Below are 12,052 nucleotides of genomic sequence, written 5' to 3'. Positions count from 1 at the left end.
CCAAGAACCCTCACCATATCTCCTGCTATCTTATCTCGCATTCTTCTTCGTCGAGACACTTTGGGTTAGTACTTTGTGACTTTGGGGAGAAGTTAAATGTATGACATGGTAAGCGTTATGCTACGTCCACACCAAATGTGGTATTTTTTGTCGCTGTTATAAAAGCCTGGTTGTTTTAGTTACTTTTTGTCCACTTTTTTGCCGCGCGAGGGAAGCCAATATATTCTCCTACAGCAAATGTATTCTTTTTTACACTGCGTGTCCCTCGCTTTGCGGGAGTCCGCCCCCCCCCCCCCCCCCAAAAAAAAAAAAAAAGTTTCAACATCACAATCAAGTGGCCGATATTGTGCTAAATACTGAGCTGTCAATGCTGCACTACCGTTGCCTTGGCACAGTAACTACGGTTCAACAGCTGTTAAAAAAGGAAGCAAACGCTGCACATAGGAGTTGTCCCAAGTTCTCCCTTCCGCCATTCTACAATCCAGGTGAGTGCTCTTGCTTGGCTCCGTTTTGTATTGAAAGCTCAGCTGGCTGTGTTGGATAGCTCCCAGTGACCGCAAAGCGCCAGCCATGATTCATTCCTGCCCCCTGCGTGAGACATTGAACGTTCCCGAAGTTGAATGGATGTCGCGACGCGATACGCGAATAAAGTTAAAAAATGTTAACTTCACACGAGGCGAAATTTCGCGCCACGCGGCTTTGCGTGGTGTAGCATACATCGCGTCGCCAAACGCGCCATTGCGCCCTGTGGTGCAAACTCCATTCACTACAATAGAAAAATGTCCGCTTTTTCGACACGATCGTGTTTGGTGTGAACCCAGCATTAGATCATTTGAGATAAACTGAGCGGGGCTCACAAGACCAACATGCAAATGACATGGAGCTGTTTACTACTACGTATCAGATTGCATTGGCTGATAAAAAAAAGACTGTTTCCTCCACAACTCTGCTGAGTTTCTATCCTCCAATGTGTCTACCACTATCCGGTTCCCCTCAGCGCTCTCTGCCATGTCAGGGAAAAGGTAGTATAGCATGGGTCAAGAAATACTGTATATATAGAGACAGACAGACAGACAGCTGCCTCCTGTACTGAGTGGATGCCTGCTTGATGTTGGTCCGGGTAATGGAGCAATTATGGGCTTTTAACATCTACACAGATGATAATGTATGCCTTTCAGTGGTAAAGCAGCAAAAACAGGAAGTAACGCACCACCAGAGGCACCACCAGACATTGAAAACATGGAGCACAGTCATGGCGCCTGCTCTCTGATGTCCTAAAAAAAATAACCACTTAAGTCAATCTTAAGTCAAACTTTTCTGTCATAAACCATTTCACAATGACAAATTTGCATATATAAATAACAGATTTGTTTCTTAAATACTTGAAGGATTATTTCTTTTTAAAAGGGCCCTGTCATGAAAAGTCTAGTTTTTTTTTTTTAACTTTTAACCACACTACAATGATAATTTATCACGCTAAACAGCCCAAGGTCTTATTTTATTATGCTATTTACTATTTCTCGGCTCTCACACCAGACCCCCCCCCCCCCCCCCCCCCCCAGGAGGTAAACATCAGAAAAACTCATGACGACTGATGAGATTCATACATACAACCCCGTACCGCTCATGTAAGAGTTAATAAATGACTCCTGACCTGATTCATGTCTTTTAGTTTCGTTTTGGTTCCAGAGTTGAGACGACAAAGTAAGCCAATGTCTCATTTATTATTTACGATACTGTGGAAAATGCTGAAGTGGTGAAAATGTGTGTTTGGGAGAAAACAGCTGGACATTCAATGTCAGTCATCCATGGCAGGCAGAACTGTTCTTATGAATACTGGGTTCACACGGGGACCAATTTGTTAGAAGGAACATGTGTCAGAGAGTGTGATCCATACATACTGTTTTTCATTTTAATGCCAGTAAAATGCCTGTCTTTGGCTCCTTCATTCACTTCATGACCCTCGTGATGATAAGCGGTCAACATGATTGATGGAAGGATGTTTTGTAGTTAGAAATTTCAGTGCCATAAAACAAATTTTAAACTCAATTATTAAACTCATTTAATAAGAAATTATATATACACACACACACACACACACCACACGCACACACACACACACACACACACACACACACACACACATACAGTGGGCCCCCGTGTTATGAGATTAAACTGTTCTGCGGTTGGAGGTCGTAAGGCGAATTAACAGTATGACTGTCATGTGTGGTTGGGGTTTGTTGTTTTCTTTGGGTTGTGTGGGTTTTGTTCATGTTCCTAAGTCCATGTTTGTTTCCCTTGCATCTGTTTTTGTTGTCTGTGTCTCATTAGTCTGATCTTGTGCACCTGCCTGTGTACCTGCCCTCCTTGTGTCATCCAATCAGCTTCCCCTGCCTTTCGTCTCTCCCCAGCTGTGTCGTGTCTTCTCATTAAGGGTGTTGTCGATTTAAGTTCCCAGTTTGCATTCAGTTCTTGTCGGGTCATTGTTTATTTTCTGCGCTACCTGGTCCTTGTAGTTAATATTACCTCCCTGCTGCCTTGCCCGAGCTGACTTGCCGTTGCTCTGCCCCTGGTCTTCATCTTCCCTGTATAGCCCCCACCAGCCTGTACGTTTGTTTTCGTTCTGAGTGTTTCTGTTGTACTTTATATTATTTTTTTGCGCCTTCCCCATCTTGTTCAGTTTTTTGATTAAATCATCTTTTTGAGCCTGACCCTATCAGCCCCAGAAATTATTGGTTCCACCTTTCACACGCTCCTCACCAACATGCCTCACGCCCATGACAATGACGGGCAATCCAAACCTATGTTAAATAGCTACTGCATTTAGAACCCCGGGTAAAAATGTCAAAATTGTACATACATATTAAAAATTGGTACCAAAATAGTATAGTAAGTACTACGTATATACAATATACATGTATACAATCAGAAAAAATCATAAATAAAAAATATAGAAAAGATTTATTTACCTTTGAGTAGCACTTGTTATAACCATATTCCCTAATAAGGGTTATCTCCAGCATCGTTTCCATATAAATCATCTTCTTACTTCTCTCTTTAACATCACTAGCAATCTTGGGACCCATGGCTGACCTTTTCAACTTTGAATTAAGCAGTTAAATGCACTATAAATACAGTTTTGTAACCACTCACAATGGAACAAAGCTTTCCCATTCCACCATTCTTAAACAAGTGAGGCCGACCAATAGCAGATTACCATGTCCGTGAGGAGCCGCCAACAAATAACAGACCAGAATTGTAGTGACACGTTGCAGGGACATCAACTGAAAATAAGTATAATTACCTAAAAATGCCTGCAGATGGAGACGAAACAACACAAATACAGCCAAGCCTGGGGTCATGACAGTTGTTTTGGGCACAAAACTGGGATAATACCATAAAGAGGGGATGAAAAAACTCTACATATATATATATATATATATATATATATATATATATATATATATATATATATATATATATAGTTGCGTATATATACATATATATATATACATACATATATATATATATATATATATATATATATATATATATATATATATATATATATATAGTTGCGTATATATACATATATATAGATACATATATATATATATATATATATATATATATATATATATATATATATATATATATATATATATAGTTGCGTATATATACATATATATATATATATATATACATATATATATATATATATATATATATATATATACATACATATATATATATATATATATATATATACATACATATATATACATACACATATATATATATATATACATACATATATATACATACACATATATATATATATATATACATACACACATATATATATATATATATACATACACACATATATATATATATATATATATATACATACACACATATATATATATATATATATATATATATATACACACAAACAGTGGGCCCCCGGGTTACGAACTTAATCCGTTCGTAACTCGAACTGCTCGTATGACGGGCAATCCAAACCTATGTTAATTCGTGAATGCGTGCAACGCGTGCAAAAACCATAATCTACTGTACAGTTAAATTATATAACATATACAAAGGAAAAATGACGTTTACCTTTTGGAGCGACTAACGTGGAGGCGGAGGGAAGCAGAGACTAACCCGCAAAGTTAACACAGTTACGCTGATATGCAATTGCTCTTAAAATGTCACAGTCACTGTTTCAGTCACGGTGTCAGTTTTTTTTTATTATCTCCTGCTTTGTTTCTATTGTCATCATCCTCTTACTTCTTCCTTTACCGCTACTAGCAATTTTAGAAGCTATGTCTAACAGATAAAGTTTGCAAAGTCTTCACAACATTCCTTCCTTCCGTTTTTCACTCATTTTCTCTCCTTCCTTCCATCCTGACCAGCTGTGCCATCAAGCTAGATAAAGGCGTTCGGCCAATAGCATATCGGCATTTCTGTGATTGACGAGACGCCAGCCAATAGCATCTCCGTGAGTGAGACCGGGTGACCTTAATCGACCAGTAGCATATTGGCATCTCCGTGACTGACTCCGTGACTGACACCGTGACTGAGACAGTGACTGTGACGTTGTAAGAGCAATAGCGTTCACGTTACTGTCACAAGTGCAACTGCTTGTTGACGCAGCTAAGCGAAAATATATTTGCATACACAATGGCCGGCATGTCGGATTGTTCGTAAGACGAAAGGTTTGCTCGTAAGTGGGGGACAAAAATCTCCGTGGTCCACGCTCATAAGTCGAATTGTTCGTAAAACAGGGTGTTCGTAAACCGGGGGCCGACTGTATATATATATATATATATATATATATATATATATATATATATATATATATATATATATATATATATATATATATATACACATACACACACTCACACACATATATGCAAATACATTAGGAATTATATCACCAATGTACCAAATGTAATTTATACACAACCATGGAAAACCATGGAAAGCGTAAAAATATCATGATCTAGTTCCTTTAAATTAATGACCAAAGACCATGGTTGCGTGAGTGACGAATGATTTGTGAAGGCATAACAACCTGTTTTTCCACTCTTTCTTAGTTGTTAATCTTATAATTTGCTAAAGTAGTATGCATTTTTTTAAGGTAAAAGTATTGGTGATTGAGAACTGGCAGAGGAATGGGTAGTGTCAGTTTAGCACGTTCATCTGCCACGCCCACAACATGAAACATTGCAACGTCTTTCCCTTTTCCAGTAAGTTTGTATGATAGTGTGTTTGAATGGGTGAACAAGAGCCTTTGTTCAGTCCTTTGAGCACTGTATGGGATGGATAAAAAACTATACACAGCTGTAAAAGTACAATGATTACTATTCCTATAGATTGAATTCATAAAGTCACAGTGACACAGAGTTTATTATTTTTTGCAAATCTTCTTTGTGTTCGTATAATAGTAAGACATTCATAATAGCATAATATTCTATTCCTGCTGCTGGTGATCAGTATTGCTTGCATTGCTAATTTATATGTGTTTTTGCACTTTGTAAATTTGTCTACATATGAAAAAACATTTTTTTTGAGTATTTGTGTGTTTTAGCCAGAACTGTGAATCTTATTTTCTATTCCATTTAAGGTGTGTGGATCAAGTTTTTTCAAATGTATAAATCAGAAAGAAATGGCAGACCACACTACTGGATTTATGGCAGTGAAATCAGTATTCAGTCATAAAATCTGTGGGAAAAAGACAAATGGTTGAGCAAGTGACAAGTGATTGGAAAAAATATTGACCAAAGGTCAAAGGTTGAATCATTGAATCGCTGATGCATTAACACACAACATGAAAGGTTGAATGACGACATGACCAATTGGCCTAATTTGGAATATGATATAATAATAATAATAATAATAATAATAATAATAATAATGCTTACATTTATATAGCATAGTTCAAGATACCCAAGGTGCTTTACAAAGCACAGCACTATCACAGAGAAGACCAGTAGTGGTAAACTATGTTGCGTAGCCACAGCTGCCCTGGGGCAGACTGACAGAGGCGAGGCTGCCATACCGCACCATATGGCCCCTCCGACCAACCACTGGAGGCAAGGTGGGTGAAGTGTCTTGTCCAAGGACACAACGGCACATGTCTCTGACAGAGCGGGGATCGAACAGCCGACTCTTTGGTTACTGGACGACCCCCTCTACTGCCTGAGCCACAGCTGCCCAAGTAGCTAATATTCGCCAAGATATTTTCTATGACAAACGTAGTTAATATTTTAGACTTAAAATGTTCGCTGCCTGATTCTAACCTGCACAGATAAAACAAGCTAGCACCCTACTTAAAGAGGCCGTAACATGATACATCATTCCAACAGTGTAATATGTACATATAAATTATATTTGGTGATGGTGATTTGATTTCTTATTTAATATAAGTTTTATGGTAAGGACATTTCTAGCCGTGAAGTAAAACAGCTCGTTTACAGAGACCGCACCTTATTGTGAAGCTGCCTCGCACTTTTCATGACATAGTCAGCTATATTATATTTCTGGACATCTGTGTGGATTAAAGCCGCTCAATCCTAATCAATGCTCTATCCAAGCAACCATTTCCTAGGAATGCTAGCAGCCTATTGAAGGTCAGATTTTAGACAAAGTCTATCTAGATAATATTTTTGAAAACACAAGAGACACTGCTGCTACACCAATAGGCTTGATCACTATAAGAAACAAGTTGTCACAATCGGTTGTTGGTGGCCATGGAAAATTTTTTACCTGTCTTCTAAATCACAATTAGCATCACCACTCTGATTGGCGTTAACTGAATTTGTGTTTGTTTTTTATCAACACCTTATCAGCCTGACACACCACAGCAAACCCCAAATTTCTACATCTAGACTGCCTGCAAAAAATTTTGGAAATTTGAGGCAATGACCAATCATAGCTCAGCTTATGAACAGTTTAAAGAGGTTGTGAAATGACAATCCAGTTTTTTGGAGCTTTTAACGTTGTTCTAAAGTTGATTTCTCACTCTAAACACTCCCAAAGTATGATCATGAAAATGGCTTCAAGTGCGCTTATAAGATGACCGGAGCAAGACGGGAGCAATTCGTACCTCCCCAACACCTCCCTGTACTGCCTGCGCAAGAGAAAATACACACCAGCTTAATCTGTGTCTTTTAGTTTTGTTTTGGTTTTGGAGCTGAGGTGACGAGATTTTGCACAGAGTTGGCGAAGTAAACAACAACGTTTCATTTATTAGCTACAACGTTTTGCTGTAGAAAATGCTGGTGAAAAAAATGTGTGTTTGAGATCACACAGCTGGACAATCATTGTCAGAAGTAAATAATTCACCTGCGGGCGGAACTATTGTTATGATTACTGGGTTCCCACAGGGATTGATTTGCTAGTGTTAGTGAGGGGTGTATTGATGCCATTTTGCATTTTCATGTCAGTAAAACATCTGTTTTTGGTCCCGTAAATTCATGCTGTTGGAATAGTCTCCATCATCCGCTAGCCTCGTGAGAATAAGCGGTCAAGATGAGGGATGGATGCATGCTTAAGCCGGCCGGCTACGTCATGAAGTGGGTGAGGCAGCTACACATTAGGGTGCGGTCTCTATAAATGAGCCATTTTACTTCACGTAGTAGCATAAAACACATATTTAATTAGAAATCAAATCACCATTTTGACATATATACCGTATTTTTAGGACTATAAGCCGTGACTTTTTCCTCATGATTTTACTCCTGCGGCTTATAGTCCAGTGCGGCTTATCTGTGTTTTTTGGGAGTTTTTTTTTTTTGTCTGTGTTTTTTTTTTTTTTTGGCTAGCCACCAGCTAGCAAATGTGTAAATCTGTTTGAGGTGTTAATTTATGGAACAACAATGAAATAGAACTGAAAAGATGTGAATCAATGGCTGTGTTCAAAAAGAGTTTAAAAAAATTATTAAAATTAAAAAAAATATATATATATATATTATATATATATATATATTGAATAAGAGAACGTATAAAATTTTGGGTAATTTGTGATGTGTAAATTTTATATACAGTACACAGTATATATGATTTTATGTATTTATGATTGTATATATGAATTATATGGAATGTGTTTTTATGTTCACTAAAAAAAAACGTATCAAACAAAGGTAGACAAAAAAAAGATGCTATTGAAGTGTTGATTTCAATTTTTAACTGCTATTTAACTAACAGTATTCTGTTAGTTTTGAAAATATCCATCCATCCATTTTCTATAAATATGTTGGGACTAAACATGCAGGCATGTTCTATCTGGTAATGATAGGATGTTGGAAGAAAATTACAAAAAAATAATTAAATAACTTAAAGAGCTAACACAATAGCTTCTGGTGTAAATACCAACTAGTGTTCATCAGCGCTTTTTCAAAATAGTTTAACTGTACTATTGGTTTTACTTATTTTTTATTATTTGGGTGTTGTACAGTGTTTCTTGTGTGCAAGAGGGCTGTGCAAAAAGTGTGCCAACAAACAAATATTTCGTTCTGAGCTGGACGATAAATCATCCATCCAACCATCTATTTTCGATTGCAGATGCCCCGCGGGCCGTTGCTCTGCCTCCCGGAATGATATTGATTTATCATAACAAACGCAGGCCGCAGTTGTTTTAGACACACCAGGACTACATTTCCCACAATGCAACGTGGTCCGCTCGAGTGATAGGTGATTTCACTTCAATAATCATCAGAAGTCATTAGCTAGCATAATAGCAAAATTGAACTTTGTGATGCCCATCAAAAATGGAAAAATAGAAGGTAGACACTGAAAACTCGGAGTTTCAAATCAGGTGGGAGTCGGATTAAATGTTCACAGAGGTTGTTGGAAAACCTGTGTGTCTTCAGTATGGAGAAGGTGTGGCAGTAAGGAGAGTATAATCTGAGAAGGCATCGTGGAACAAAACACGCACACAAAAACAATAAAATGGACATGAAACAAAAGGCTACAGAAGGTGGAAGATTTAAAACAAGGTCTTAAATCTCGGCAGGTTCTGTTCATAAAACATGAATCACAAAGCAAGGCTGCAAAGCTCAAGACCAGTTTTATTGTGACAGAAGAGCTCATGAAAACAGCCCGGCCATCACAGGGGTGGATTTTATGAAAAACTTCATGCTAATAGTCTCCGACACAGTTTTCCCAGACAAAAGTTACCTTTTTAAACATGAGCCTGAGTAAACAAACCGCTGCTTGAGTGTGTTCATCAATTCAAAAGAAGCGTTTGTGATAAAGGGAAAATATTTCTTCACATATTTCCACAGTGGATGGGAGCACAACACTTCTGACATTGCCCTATCACTTCTCATCTGTGGAGTGGACTCCAGCCAGAGTGTAACAGTGGAGTTTTTAGCTTTATGTCCTATACGCGGCACAACTACAGGACATCTGTATGAAGATGTGAAAAGCCCCCAACCCCTGGTCTACGGGGGGGAACCAAACCACCGTATGGTAGGCAAAGGCCAAAAGGTGATTCTGTCGAGTTGGTTATATGGACAAAACATTTACCCCCTAAGTTAAATAAACAATGAATTTTAAAATTATGTTTTGAATTTTAAAATTCTTCTTTTTAAATGCACATTCAATCAAACTGGCCCATGAGTTGGAGTTCATTTTTTTATTTGGCCCTCCTGTCCATTTAACTTTGACAGCCCAGTCTATTCACAGTAGATTCACTGCCCTGCTGGTGCCTATCTCAGCTGTCTTCAGGCAGTAGGTGGAGGACGCCCTGAACTGGTTGCCAACCAATCGCTCGGCACACAAAGACAAAAAAAACACACGCAATCACATCTAGTGGCAATTTAAAGTATCCAATATCGCTTCCATGCATATTTTTGGGATGTGGGCGGAAGCCAGAGTGCCCGGAGGTAACCATACAGGCATGATGGGAACATACAAGGACAGGAAAGCCAGAGCATGGTGGATTTGAACCAGGACCTATACCGGGAGGCAGACGTGCCACCATTCCGCCTAATTCAATATTAATATATATTGAGATTGACCCATGATCAATATGAATAGAAAATGCGCACATAATATGTATAATGCATGCGTGTGTGAGCATGTCTGTGGCATGCAAACATTGAAAGTGTAGCGAGAGCTACAGTTCGTTCAAATAAATGAACAGCTACATCTGAAAATCTTTTAAGTCTTATGTTTAAAAGGTTTAAGGTTTAACATAGCTACAAGTGGTTATATCTGTGTATTCTGACCCTGTCTATCAGAAAAGGCATTCAAAACAGGGATCTGAAATGATCGGTTCAGTTGCCGTATTAGGAGCCTTCCTTTACACCAACCAAATGCCTGGTTGCCTTGAAACTTTATAAATACATAGTATAGTTCAAGGATTATGATAAATCGGTTGAAACACCATCAAGAAAAAAAAAATCTTTCCAAGATAAGATCCTCTAAAATGGCAAGAAAAACCATTTCAACCCATTCAAAAATGACCATTTCTAAATATAATACACCTATGCCTGTGCCTAATAATACACATTCCTGCCTAATATGGCACAATATCTTTATTTGTATTTGTTCTTATTTTCACCTGTGAAGCCCTTTGAGACTTCGGCGATTCAAGGCTATACAAATAAACTTGACTTAACCAATGAATGAACATTCTGAGACAAGGACATACATTAGAATTCATTTATGTCGCAATTTACAGGTCTCCGTCTACATTAAAACAATGATGAGGGCCTCCAAATATGGTTACACGTTTAGTAAAACAGTAGCTTGATCCAAAAAGTGGCTGTGGCACCCAAGCTTGAACCTTTTCACTGATTCTATTTTGTTTATTTATTTATTTATTTTAATAAAACGTATGGCATATATTACTTGAAAGTCTAGGGTACTTGGAAAATGTGTTTAAAAATTCCCATTTCCATAAATTAGGTTACAGGCCCTGGGATTTTTTGTCTCATCAGTATTTTATGATAATAATAATAAGCATATAAACGTGCCTGAGGTGAAAATGATCACCAAATGCCTATAATACATTGTTATAGGGGTAATCTATAGTAACACACATATATAGCGCACATCATATATTCCCACATTACTAGATGGTTACTTCATGATAAATTGTACAACGCAACCTACCTTGTTGACAGCATTGGCTTGTTGTGTATGGAAAAGTTGCTAGTAGCTAATAGAATCTGTACATAGGTGTGTAATGAAGCGCTGGGATGCCATTTCATCTTATTTTTTTTTATTTTTTTTAAAGCTGTGGCGGGAGCTCAGAGGCTTAAACTTCAGATTTTTTCTTTGACACCATAAGGCGCCACTGGAATAAACAACAAGCAAACTAAAGAGGTATTTGTGGGGATGTTCTGGGGATTTGTATGAATTGACATGGAATGACTGTCATAATCTCCTGCACATAAATACTTGAGGTGGAATGTTTCCTCTAGGATTTTTGTCAGCAGCAGGGGAATGTGTTCTGGAGAAGGGGAAAATAATAATTTTAAACAAACAGCATGTGACTGCAGTTCAGTGATCAATATTATTTACAGTGTTATTTTTTTTTGGGGGGGTAGAAGATTGGTGTAGGACTGAATGATTTCTTAGGAAAACATACGTTTTTTTCTGATAGTGAAAAAGGAAAGAGAGAGAGAGAGAGAGAGAGAGAGAGGGAGAGAAAGAGAGAGAGAGAGAGAAATACTCTTCTAAATATTTGGTAGGAAAACTAATGATCAAGCAATGTATGCTGTTTGTGCAAATTGTAATGTAATGTTGACATCCATACTCCCCTAATACTGCCATAAATTCCCTCTGATGAGCCAAACAGATTGTGTCAAGCAATTATTGATTGTTTTGTTTTTTTTTCCCCATTGGTGGTAGTGGTTGTGGTGGGGTCGTGCTCATTGTGTATTTGTGTCTTTCAATTTTGCACAAAGACTGGCTCTAAGATGAAAATAGCTTCCTTTAATTACAAAAAAACATCACACCCTTTTTTTACTGTTAATGTCATTGTCGAACGCTATTATTTGTTTATATTATTGTATGGGTTTTTTGAGAC

The 12,052-nt window shown here is 37.7% G+C and overlaps 1 protein-coding gene across 2 annotated transcripts in view; it reads right to left on the bottom strand.

Annotated features, from left to right (window-relative positions):
- Positions 1–12,052, bottom strand: part of LOC148425782 (myelin basic protein-like) — a 40,775-nt gene that overhangs the window by 11,401 nt on the left and 17,322 nt on the right. The gene's annotated exons all lie outside the window — the stretch shown is intronic.

Source organism: Hippichthys cyanospilos, chromosome 3 (genome assembly GCF_059441005.1).
Source record: "Hippichthys cyanospilos isolate Australia breed blue-spotted pipefish chromosome 3, RoL_Hcya_1.0, whole genome shotgun sequence".
Taxonomy (NCBI): domain Eukaryota; kingdom Metazoa; phylum Chordata; class Actinopteri; order Syngnathiformes; family Syngnathidae; genus Hippichthys; species Hippichthys cyanospilos.
Note: the sequence above shows the minus strand (reverse complement) of the source record. Positions and strands in the feature narration are given on the sequence as shown.